The sequence below is a fragment of the Schistocerca nitens genome, chromosome 4, assembly GCF_023898315.1.
Source record: "Schistocerca nitens isolate TAMUIC-IGC-003100 chromosome 4, iqSchNite1.1, whole genome shotgun sequence".
In the NCBI taxonomy this organism is placed as follows: domain Eukaryota; kingdom Metazoa; phylum Arthropoda; class Insecta; order Orthoptera; family Acrididae; genus Schistocerca; species Schistocerca nitens.
Genome location: NC_064617.1, coordinates 514272290 through 514285417, shown reverse-complemented (window position 1 = coordinate 514285417; position 13128 = coordinate 514272290). Strand labels below are relative to the sequence as shown.

The following is a 13128-nucleotide window of genomic DNA, read 5'->3' as shown; positions in this document are numbered from 1 at the left end:
TGAATTAATGAAGAATAGTTTCTTCAATGTTGGCTATGTGATTGGGAGCATAGATATATGGATGAGTTTGATGGTTGATAAAAAAGAAATCCGATTACAAGTTTATGTCCGCCATTGATACTGAGCCTTTCCCAAACAATCTCACATGCAGTCTCAATTTCTGTGTTATTGGATTTGAGTTCCTCGTCTTCTGCTACAATGAATGAATAATAGAATGATCTACGATCCTGTTTGTGAACATATATGCGATCGGTGGACAAGTCCGCGATCTGGCGATACTTTGTTGCAGTCACATTGTTTGATTGATAATATCTCTGGTGTAAGAAGAGTGTGTCACGTGTAACTACTTTGCATTCATTCAGGACAGTTTACTTTACGACTTGTGTGCAGCTGAGTTTATAGGAAATTGTAACATGCTGGTTGTGGATACCGTCTTTTACAAGGTTTTGGCAGGGTTTCTTACGTGTTTTGACGCAAAACAACTGAGTTGTAAGTATGTAAATATCATTATTAGTTTATAAGGTAATCAGGCATTTTTATGATGTGCAGTCTGTTCGAAATGTTAAACGACAGCAATCATGTAATACAGTGCTTAATGAGGTCTTTCAACGTTAATTGTTATCATCCTGGTCGCCATATATCGTTGTGTCGGGCAGCGAAACATGTTTACTAGTAAATATAAACAATATTCGGACCCTTGTCTTTTGTCTCTGTAGAGTGTACGGTTTGTCAACAGGAAGGTGCACAACAAATTTCAGGTCGCGTGATGCAAATTGCCCATGGTGTAGGAAACCTAAAAATGTCATACACTGTGAAGAGTACTCTGCTATGTAGTTTACGGTGGTTTACTGAGCATAGTTGTAGAGTTAATAACTCAATATGTTGCCTCATATCAAACGTCCGGCGGTTGTCTATTTTTTACGCTCAACCAATTTTCGCACACTTCTCGAGACACCTCGCACAACTATATTTCTACACTGCATGTCTTGGTGGGGATGAATTACTGTCAGCAACGACGTACAGTGAAGTTCGATTATTTAAGAAGTGCCGTCTATTTAGGGGAAAAGAAGTGGACAAAGAATATAAGCACATGTTATGCAATACACGTGACAGAGGAACAATTTGTATTTGGCCTGTATAATGAGTGGGCATAATGGCGAAAGTGATAAACCACACACACCATCTCTCCCTCCCTCCCCCCCCCATCTCCCTCCACCCATCTCCCTCCCCTCTATGATAACCCTCGTCCCACCCTCCACACACCCTTACTCTTCCCTCCAATACAAAGTTTGTGATCCCTGGATGGCTCAGAAAGTGTCGTGCCAACCAGTCCCTACTTTTAGTCAGGTTGTACCACAAATTATTCTTCTCCCCAATTCTCTTCAGTACCTCATCAGTAGTCACATAATCTTAGCACCACATTTCAAAAGCTTCGATTCTCTTTTTGTCTCAACTTTTTGTCGTCCATGTTTCATTTCCATGCATGGCTACACTCCATACAAATATTGAAAAAAGACTTCCTAACACCTAGATCGATATTCTTGTTTTCAGAAATTCTTGTTTTTGCCATTGACAGTCTACCTTCTTTATCCTCTCTACTTCAGCCCTCATCAGCTGTTTTGATGCTCAGGTAACCACACACATCTACTACTTTAAGTGTCTCATTTAATAATCTAACTATCTCAGTATCATCTGATTTAGTTCAACAACATGCCATAACCTTGTTTTGTTTTTGTTGTGGTCATGTTATATCCCCCTCTCAAGGCACTGTCTATTCTGTTCAACTTCTCTTCCAAGTCCTTTGCTACTCCCCACAGAATTGCAAGATCATCGGCGAATGTCAGAGTGTTTTTTTTACTTAAATTCCTGCTCAGATTTTTCTGTGGCTTCCTTTACTGCTTGTTAAATGTACAGATTGAATATCATCAGGAATAGGCTACAACCCTGTCTCCTCCACTGGTGCTTCCCTTTCGTGCCCCATGATTCTTATAATTGCCACCTGGTTTTTGTGCAAGTTGTAAATAGCCTTTTGCTCCCCATATTTTACTCCTGCTTTGCTCAGAATTTCAAAGGGAGTATTCCAGTGAACATCGTCAAAAGCTTTGCTTCTCCTGTCTGATACACGTTGCACACCATATGGAAGAATTTGTCATGGCTGGGTCTCCCAAAGTATCAGTAGTTCTGACAGAATGTTGTGTACTCCTAGTGCCGTGTTTCAGCTTAGATCTTTCAGTGCTCTATCAAATTTTCCTCACAGTATCATATCTCCCAAATCATCATCATCATCATCATCATTTACATGCTCTTCCAGTTCTGTAATGTTGCATTCAAATTCATCTCCCTTGTACAGAACCTCTGTATACATCATCTCGTGCAGACGGTATCTTTCCCCATAGTGAAATCTGCTTCTACGAGGGTGAGTCAAATGAAAACCTTAAATTTATAATAAAAAATCAAAATTTCGCACCGTTATCCTGTAAGTTGGTAAGCGTGCTACAAACAGCGTGTAGAATGACCTGTAGGTGGCAGCATAGACCAGATGCACACATACCGTCGCAGTATCAGTATAAAAATGGCCGCCCCAATTGCAACTTGCACCAGGGAAGAACAGTGTTCTGTTATTCGGTTTTTGCATAGTGAAGGTGTGAAACCTATTGAAATTCATTGGCGAATGAAGGTTCAGTATGGTGATGCATGTTTGTCACAGCAGCAAGTCTACGAATGGAGTAGGAAGTTCGCAAATGGTGTGACTTCAGTAGAAGATGCTCCTTGTCCAGGTCAGGCACAATGAGTTGTGACTCCACAGAACATCGCAGCAGTTGAAGCCATAATGAAGGAAAACTGCGAGTGACACTGAAAGACATTGCAGCATGTTTACACATTAGTCATTGGTCAGCACTCCACACTGTGCATGATGTGCTCCAGTTTCACAAAGTGTCTGAAAGATGGGTGCGATGACAGCTGACTCCTGAAATGAAAGAACAACTTGTTGATGCTTGTGAAGAACTTCTTCGGCACTTTGAACGAGAAGGTGATGACTTCCTTGCAAGAATTGTTACTGGGGCAAAACGTAGGTTCACTTCCACCAAGTGGAAACAAAGAGAGCGAGCAAGGAATGGCGCCATTCCTCATCACCAAAACCAAAGAAGTTTCAAACAGAACCATCAGCAGGGAATGTTATTCTGACTGGGTTGACAGAAGCGTCCCATCCCACGCGTCGGCTTTGACCCGTGACGTAAGGGTGTTGTCGTGTGTGACGTCATGACGGCGCGGTTTGAGTGTGGCTGTCTCCAGTTCTGTTTTATCTTATTTTATTTACTTTTCTGATCTGTTCGTTCTATCTCGTGAGACTTTTTTTTTAAATTTAAAAACACTTATTACTTATTTTAATTATGTTTCCTCCAATTTCTGTTTTAGTTTATTATATTTATCTTTCTGATCTGTTCGTTCTATCCCGTGAGATTTTTTTTTTTTTTTTAAGACAAAAAACACTAATCAGCTACTGAAGCATCTTTATCTTCTATGGGTTGCAGGGGTTACGACCCCTGGGGAGGTAGGTGGGTATTCATGCATGGCTGTCTTCACTTACACGTTGTAGCTACGCAAGGCGTCTAAATTTGTTTATATTTAGTTTACCCCCCACCCAAAACACCCCATTTTCCGCGCTTGTCCCGTTAGTGTCATTAGGCTTCTTGTGGAAAGTGTGTGTGTTTGTTTTTGTTTCCGCCATATTTGTGACGTCATGGGTCAAAGCAGATGGGCGGGATCGGACGCTTCCGTATTTCCTTCTGACTCTCATTTGGGATGAAAAGGCATCATTTTGGATCATTACATGCCTAGAGGGACCACTGTCACCAGTGCATCATACACAGATCTCCTAAAAAATCATCTGCAGCCTGCAATCAAATCAAATTGACGTGGATTGCTGTCAGCAGGCGTCCTTTTGCAACATGACAATGCAAGGCCCCACACTGCTCGTACAATAGTTGCAACAATCACAGACCTTCATTTTGAGTGTCTTCCTCATCCATCATACTCACCAGACCTTGCCCCAAGTGATTTCCATATGTTTGGACCACTCAAAGAGACAATGGGAGGAAAGAAGTTCTGTTCCGATGAAGAGGTACGCCACACGGTGCATGAGTGGTTGGACTACCAAAAGAATTTTTTCCAAAGGAATTTATGTACTTTGTAAGCACTGGAGGACTTGCATTGAGCATGGGGGAGATTATGTTGAAAAGTGATACAGCTTTGTACCACTTCTGCACAATAAATAATATTTAAAAAAATATTTAAGGTTTTCATTTGACTCACCCTCGTAAAACTTACATTTTTTTTTTCCTCTAGCCATTCTAACTATTTGTATTCCCTTCTGCCTGCTTTTTTAGCTGCATTTTATATTTTCTTTCATCAGTTAAGCTCAATATTTCTTGTGTTATTGGAGGATTTGTACTGGGTCTTTCCTTTTTATCTAATTTGATCCTTTTCTGCCTTCACTGTGTCATCATTGAAAACTACATGGTTATCATCTACTCTATTCCTTTCCCCTCTTCTAGTCAGTCATTGCCTAATGCACCCTTTGAAATTCTTAACAACCTCTTGCTCTTTCCACATATTTAGATCCCATTTCTTCCTACGTTTTTGCAATTTCTTTTGTTTTAATCTGCAGTGCATAGCCTAACCAAGAAATTCTGGTCTGTTCACATCTGCCCATGGAAATATCTTAAGATTTAAAACCTGGTTCTGAAGTCTGTCTTGTTGTTGCTGTTGTTGTTGTGGTCTTCAGTCCTGAGACTGGTTTGATGCAGCTCTCCATGCTACCGTATCCTGTGCAAGCATCTTCATCTGCCAGTACTTACTGCAACCTACATCCTTCTGAATCTGCTTAGTGTTTTCATCTCTTGGTCTCCCTCTACGATTTTTACCCTCCACGCTGCCCTCCAATGCTAACTTTGTGATCCCTCGTTGCCTCAGAACACGTCCTACCAACCGGTCACTTCTTCTTGTCAAGTTGTGCCACAAACTCCTCTTCTCCCCAATTCTATTCAATACCTCCTCATTAGTTATGTGATCTACCCATCTAATCTTCAGCATTCTTCTGTAGCACCACATTTCGAAAGCTTCTATTCTCTTCTTGTCCAAACTATTTATCGTCAATGTTTCACTTCCATACATTGCTACACTCCATACAAATACTTCCAGAAACGACTTCCTGACACTTAAAATATACTCGATGTTAACAAATTTCTCTTCTTCAGAAACGCTTTCCTTGCCATTGCCAGTCTACATTTTATATCCTCTCTACTTCGACCATCATCAGTTACTTTGCTTCCCAAATAGCAAAACTCCTTTACTACTTTAAGTGTGTCATTTCCTAATGTAATTGTCTCAGCATCACCTGACTTAATTAGACTACATTCCATTACCCTCGTTTTGCTTTTGTTGATGTTCATCTTATATCCTCCTTTCAAAACACTGTCCATTCCGTTCAACTGCTCTTCCAAGTCCTTTGCTGTCTCTGACAGAATTGCAATGTCATTGGCGAACTTCAAAGTTCTTATTTCTTATTCATGGATTTTAATACCTACTCCGAATTTTTCTTTTGTTTCCTTTACTGCTTGAAGTCTGTCTTACCATTATATAATCAATCTTTGCAAAACTCTAGGAGATGGCTTCCTGTTTCGTTCCTTTCCCCCAGTCCATATTCAGTACTACTATTTGTTCTCATCCTTTGCTACTATCAAATTTCAATCCCAACTCACAATTAAATTTTTATCCCCCTTAACTATCTGAATAGTGTCTGCTATTCCATCAAAAATTTCTCTAATCTGTTCATCTGCATAGCTAGTTGGCAGATAAATTTGTACTGCTGTGGTGGAAGTGGGCTTTATGTCTGTCTTTGATAACACATTCAGTATGCCGTCATAGAAGCTTACCCGCATTCCTATTTTCTTATACATTATTAAATTTACTCTTACATTACACCTATTTGATTTTGTATTTATAATCTTGTATTCAACTGACCAGAAATCCTGTTCCTGCTGCCACGGAACTTCACTAATTCCTGCTATATCTAACTTCAACCTAGCCATTTCCATCTTTAAATTTTCTAACCTACCTACTCGATTAAGATATGTAACATTCCACACGCCGATCCATAGAAAACTAGTTTCGTTTCAACTGATGCCAACATCCTCCTGACTGGACGCCACCCGGAGATCCAAATGAGGGACTATTTTACCACAAGAATATTTTACCCAAGAGGATTCCATCATTTAACTGTGCGGGAGAGCTTCATGCTCTTAGGGAAAATTACGGCTTTAGTTTCCCCTTGTTTCAGCAGTCTGGAGTACCAGCACAACAAAGCTGTTGTGGTTAATGTTACGGATCTGCCAATGATCCAGACTGTTGCCCATGCAGCTACTTGAAAAGACTGCTGCCTCTGTTCAGGAGCCACATGTTTGTCTGGTCTCTCAACAGATACTCTTCTGTTGTGGTTGCAACTGTAGTACGGCTATCTGAATCGCTGAGGCACACAAGCCACCTCACCGATGGTAAGCTTTGTGGTACATGGGGGGGAGTAGACATGAATGCTATGCATCAGAATTGTACAGTCTGTGTTTTTGTTAGTGTAGTGGCGTAACTCATAGAGGTGCAAACTAAAAATATGAAAGTTCACATCAGATGGCTCCAAGCACTATGGGACTGAGATCATCAGTCCCCTAGACTCAGAACTACTTAAACCTAAGGACATGACACACATCCATACCCGAAGCAGGATTCGGACCTGCGACCATAGCAGCAGCATGGTTCCGGACTGAAGCACCTAGAACCGCTTGGCAACATCGGCCGGCTATGAAAGTTCCCAAAGCCTTTGTATGTTATTCCCCACAGGGGAAGACCAAGTGTTTGATACTGTATGTTGCTCCAGGGGTTTAATGATCGAGCAACTCGTCCGTTCTGAGAATATCTGCCTTTTGAACACAGGTCAGATACCTCTCTTTTCCACAGTTACAGGGTCTTTTTTGGCCATTGATCTATTGCACACCTAGTTCAGTGGGAAGTGGTTCCAGATTTACATTCTACTGACAACTTCCCAGTGTGGATCCATCTGCCCATTAGGACAGTGACTAACAGGAGACCACACAGGTGGATGATACAAAGGGCAAATTGGTTACGGTACAGTTGATAGGCTACTTTTGAATGAAAAGATTGTGCGCAGGAGGCGGCGGCCCATATCACCCGCGAGATCCAAAGGGCTGCCGCAGAGTCCATCCCCAGATCTAGTAACTACATCCAGCCTTTACCTTGGTGGAATGATGACTGTCGATTGGCAATCTGGGCCAGACGGACAGCTCTGCGGAGCTCACTCTCCAACTACAGACAATCTTCCTGCCTTCAGGTCTGTGAGAGCACATGCAAGGCATGTGACCAAAGAACGGAAGAGGGCTTCCTGAAGGGAATTCACGACTTCAATTAATTGGTCCATTTACACCGTGCAAGTTTGGGTATCAATAAGACTGATTTCAGGCAAGGGTAGTACGTGTTCCCTTACGGCCTTGTCAAATAATGGGGTCACATCTTATCAGAATACTTCTTTATTGTTACTACATCATCCAGACAAGCTCCCACATTCAGGTATTCCTCAGGACTGCAGAGAAGAGGTAGCTCAATTTCTTCTCGCATTATGAGGATGTCTACAACCTTCCATTCTCCATGTGGGAACTGGAATCAGCTCTGTCTGCAACCAGAGATACTGCTCTAGGACCTGATGAAATCCATTATGCCATGTTTCATCATCTGTGCCCTGAAGCGAAAGGACAGTTCGTCTCTTGTTTCAGTCAGATCTGGTTTGAAGTACAGTACCCCACAACTTGAAAGGAGGCAATATTAATTCGATTCTGGAAACCCGGCAAAGACCGTAGCGCCCCTAACAGTTTTTGGGGTGCAGCCCTTACCAGTTGTATGGGTAAGACTTGAACACATGGTCAACCGCTGTCTCGTCTGGCTGCTAGAGTCCCGAGGTCATCTGAGCTGCTCCCAATGCCGTTTCAGGCACTACTGTTCCTCCTTTGACAACTTAATTATACTGGAGACAGCGATACAGGAGTCCTTCTTACACCGAAACCATTTAGTTTGTGTGTTTTTTGACCAGCATATGACACTATTTGGGGGTACAACATCCTTCGCCAACTTCATGAATGGGGACTAGGTGGATGTCTGCTGCTTCTGAATCAATCATGTCTTGAGGACCAGCATTTTCGTTATCATATTGGCAATGCCATGTGCGATTGCTATGTTCAGGAGAATGGTGTGCCCCAGGGCAGTGTTACATTGTTTGCCATCGCTATCAGTGGCATTTCCCCCGCAGTTAGGGCCCTGTTAAATGCGGAGTTTGTGGATGACTTTGCAATCTTCTACTCTCCTCTGATCTTACAATGACGACGAGGCAGCTACAGCTGAACATTAAGAGGCTGGAAACCTGGGCCCAGACATCAGGTTTTCGGTTTTCACCGGAGAAGACTACAGGTGTCAGTTTTAACTGTGCTTGTCAGGGTTTTAACCAGCCAGTGCTCACAATGGGGGACAATATTTTACCTTTTCCAGGCGCTGTGCGCTGTTTGGGTTTACTATTTGACTCAAAATTAACATGGCTCACACACCTGAAAGACCTAGGAACAAAGGGCTTCCAGTCATTGAGTATTTTGAAATGCCATGGCGGAAAACCATGAGAAGCTGACAGGTCCTGCCTCCTGCAGTTTTATAGGGAATTTGTTCGATCTCACTTAAATTGTGGCGGCATGGTCTACGGATCGACCCATCCTTCCTACCTCCGGATGTTAGATGCTCTCCACCATGAGGGCATTCAGATGTCGTCTGGAGCCTTTCTGACCAGCACAGTTCAGAGTCTGTGTGCAGAGGCCGGGGAACAACCACTCTGGATTTGGTGTGTATCCTTTTTTCTTGATAGGCACTGAAAATCTCAGTGTCACAGAGGATGACGCACGTAAAGCTGAAATACTGAACACTTTTTTCCAAAGCTGTTTCACAGAGGAAGACCACACTGCAGTTCCTTCTCTAAATCCTTGCACATATGAAAAAATGGCTGACATCGAAATAAGTGTCCAGGGAATAGAAAAGCAACTGAAATCACTCAACAGAGGAAAGTCCACTGGACCTGATGGGATACCAATTCGATTCTACACAGAGTACGCGAAAGAACTTGCCCCCCTTCTAACAGCCGTGTACCGCAAGTCTCTAGAGGAATGGAAGGTTCAAAATGATTGGAAAAGAGCACAGGTAGTCCCAGTTTTCAAGAAGGGTCGTCGAGCAGATGCGCAAAACTATAGGCCTGTATCTCTGACATCGATCTGTTGTAGAATTTTAGAACATGTTTTTTGCTCACGTACCATGTCATTTCTGGAAACCCAGAATCTACTCTGTAGGAATCAACATGGATAGAGAAGATCCAAAGAAGAGAGACGCGTTTCGTCACAGGGTTATTTGGTAAGCGTGACAGCGTTACGGAGATGGCAGACTCTGCAAGAGAGACGCTCTGCATCGCGGTGTAGCTTGCTGTCCAGGTTTCGAGAGGGTGCGTTTCTGGATGAGGTATCAAATGTATTGCTTCCCCCTACTTATACCTCCCGAGGAGATCACAAATGTAAAATTAGAGAGATTCGAGCGTGCACGGTGGCTTTCCGGCAGTCGTTCTTCCCGCGAACCATACGCGACTAGAACAGGAAAGGGAGGTAATGACAGTGGCACGTAAAGTGCCCTCCGCCACACACCATTGGGTGGCTTGTGCAGTATAAATGTAGATGTAGATGTCACCTCAGTCATTGGCATTTAGTTCAGTGGTTCAACCCATCTTTGAATGACTGTTCAGGAATCAGCCCTAAGTAACCAAGCCGTTTGGTATACATGCTACAGACTGTCTCAAGGATCTGGATCTCTCAGACATGAAAATACTCACCCAGGGATGGAACATACCTTGGCAGCTTCAGAGGCCCAAAATACTTTTAAGCTTGACACGATACAAGGAAACTTGTACTCCAGAATTTGTTTTTACAACTATGTTTTTGTCTATTTTAAGTACGTACCATAGTTTTTTATCATTATTTATACAGATGGATCCCAGGAGGAGAATGCTCTCGGTTGTACTACTGTTTTTCCTGATAGCGTTTGTAAAGTGCATCTTCCAGAACAATTCACAGATTATGATGCAAAGTTATATGGTATTCTGATGGCACTGGAGAGGGTTCACAGACATCACTGTAAGAGTTTTCTTGCCTGTTGACTCTCTTTGTGCACTGCAAGCACTCCACCAAGTGTACCCGGTAGACCCACTGATTCAGCTCATCCATGATCCCTTACAGCTTCTCCAACACCATGGCAAGGAGGTGATCATTTGCTGGGTACCTGGCCACATTGGGATACAGGGCAATGATATGGCTGACAAAGCTGCCAAGGAAGATTGTTGTGTTAGTGCTGTCCATCAGTGTCCCATCCAGTTGCACGCCATCATCTCATTTTCTGACAGATGCGGTAGGGGGAGACTGAATGGTTGCAGGTGACAGACAACAAACTGTGGTTGTTCAAATCAACCACAAAGGCTTGGTGGACTTAATGTCAGCCTCGCCGCTAAAAGGTGGTTTTGCTTACCAGACTGCACATTGGGCATAGCCCTTTCACACATGGCTTCCTCCTCCGACGGGAGGATGCACCACTCTGTGAAGTTAGTGGCATGCTGCTTTCAGTTCAGCATATTGTGGCTGTGTGTGTCCTATATACTGATATTAGGGCAGCCCTCAGCCTTGCTGGAGATCTGCCCACTATCGTTGCAGATACTCATACTAGTGTTACAAGAGTGGTGAAATTTTTTGAACTGTCAGGCCTCATCCCTAAATTGGTGAAGAAGAGTGGCAAACTGCTCCTCGTGTGGGGACGGCCTTTGTCCCCACCCTTGAGATCTGCATGCTGACTTTGTCAGGGCACTGATGAATATGATGTTGAGTGCCTCCTCAACCCTAATAATAATAATAATCATCATCATCATCGATACTGTCTGTCCACTTTGACCCATGATTTCATTAGAAAAGTGAAAAAAGTAACTCTTCTAAATACAATATTGTAACATGGGTGTCACTCATTCAGCTGTAATAAACACTCACCACTTTTGTTATAACAATACATTAAGAATATTAATAACTAACTAACTGCACACCCTTGGGTACTTGGAGTTTTTAATGAGGGACAAATTAGGCGGATAGCCCTGCACTTCTCTTCCACAATAACCATAAATGTCATGAAATTAAACAATAAATTAGTGGTCTCCCATGTCATCAATCCTTCAAAAATAACACTAATAGATATCATCTTCAGGTTACAAACTGGACTAAAACGAAAACACCAACCACAAAAATTTTTTTACAAAGAACCACACACCCTTAAGAGCAAGAACATAAGACTGATATCATTAATTTCCATTGACATTCAAGGGTCTTTGCAAAAGTCATGACAATTATTTTTTGTCTCGAAAATGGTAACGAATTAAAAAATTCTGAAATGTGCAAATGGAAGTTTAGTTCATTTGTAAACATTACATGTACCGCCACGAAGATATAGCATGAGAAAGAAGATAAAACAAATTTTGTTGCTTCAAACATATTTTACTGTAATTGCAACCATACACAGTAGTACAGTACAGGAACATGGTCGTGTGACATCTTAGAGAGGCCCTCAAAATAGTCTCCCAACAAATCCCTCACACACTGAAATCACTGTGGAAGACACGAAATTTCCGTGCCCTCACCACGAGTGAAATTTTGGATCTCACGTGTCGCTGTGGTAATGTCTTCACGTGTTGGAAAATGTGTTCCATGCAAAGGCTGTTTAAGTTTTGGTGTATGGTCATAATCGTTAGGTGATAAAGTCTGGAAAATATGGTGAATGCTCTAGTACTTCCCATATCCATTGTGCGAACTGATTCCGCACACATGCTGCAGTGTGAGCTTTCATTTTGTCCTGAAGAATTAATTTCATGTAGATGTTTAAAATGTTTCTCCCAAATAGCCCGTAATAGGTGTCGTTGTAGAAAAGTACGACAGTAGTACATCGCATTAACAGTTTGTCCGTGTGGTATGAAATGGCACAAAATCACTTCTCCAATGTCATAGGCTATGACGACCATAACTTGACACGAGATATAGTGCAATGAAATTTCTTCCTGCATGGTGAAACTGGATGGCACTTTTTGTTCTGGCTCCATAGGCCCTGGTGTAAAATTCATCTGTGGCGACAATTCTCACTGGCATATTGCCGTCCTCCTCCTCCTCCTCCTCGTAACACACTAGGTGCACATAACAAGTTTCGTAATGTGTCCACTTTACCACTTCACTTAGTGCGTGAAGCACCCACTGTGCAGCAACTTTACATATGTGTAGCTCATCACATAAAATCCTGCAGATTGTTGTCTTCTCAATACAAGTACAACACACTAATTCCTACAACATCCATTGTCTGTTGTTCTCCAGTCATTGGATGATCTGGCCACAAGCACAAGTGGTGTAAAATGCCTGGGCATTTATAAGTAGGGGCAAATGCATGAGCAATGTCCAGGCATTTATGCATTTTAAACATTGAGAAGTGGCACATATTAAAAAAAAAAAACTTTAAGCTAATATTTTGTATTGGAAAAGGTGTTTTGCAATACTGATTCTTTAGTGGTTGCGTAACCAAGTTGGGAAAACTGCATGAGAATTAGGGGAAAGTTATAAGGAAAAATTGGACTATAAACATAAGGAGGTCAGTTGTTGGAGTAGCGCATAATAAAAAAAAAGAAAACAGAACTCAGATTTTAAAGTAATTTTTGAAATAAAGTACAGTTTATATTAAGAAGCTAGCCTGTAGGTAGTATTTTTACTTTTACTATATTACTGCAAGAAGTTCCGACTCTGCTTGGGATTCTCCTGAATCTGATTCCTCACTTATCACTAGATTCCTTTCCATTTTGTCTTTACTTGGACTGTTCAGAATGGCTTTTATTCCGTCGAATGAACAGGCTGATGTCATGTTCCTGCTCCAGCCATCAACTTCCAGTTGTAGGAGAGCTAGGTTGGTTTTAGT

At 42.1% G+C, this 13128-nt stretch overlaps 1 protein-coding gene across 3 annotated transcripts in view; it reads left to right on the top strand.

The window, feature by feature from the left end:
• Positions 1–332: 332 nt before the first annotated feature.
• LOC126251467 (RNA exonuclease 5) overlaps positions 333–13128 on the top strand; it is a 44103-nt gene continuing 31307 nt past the window's right edge. For 2 of the 3 annotated variants that reach the window (XM_049951904.1, XM_049951905.1), the window contains exon 1: positions 333–489. The gene's annotated coding sequence lies outside the window, so the exon portion shown is untranslated. The remainder of the gene's footprint in view (positions 490–13128) is intronic. The other variant, XM_049951906.1, reaches the window with a different exon arrangement.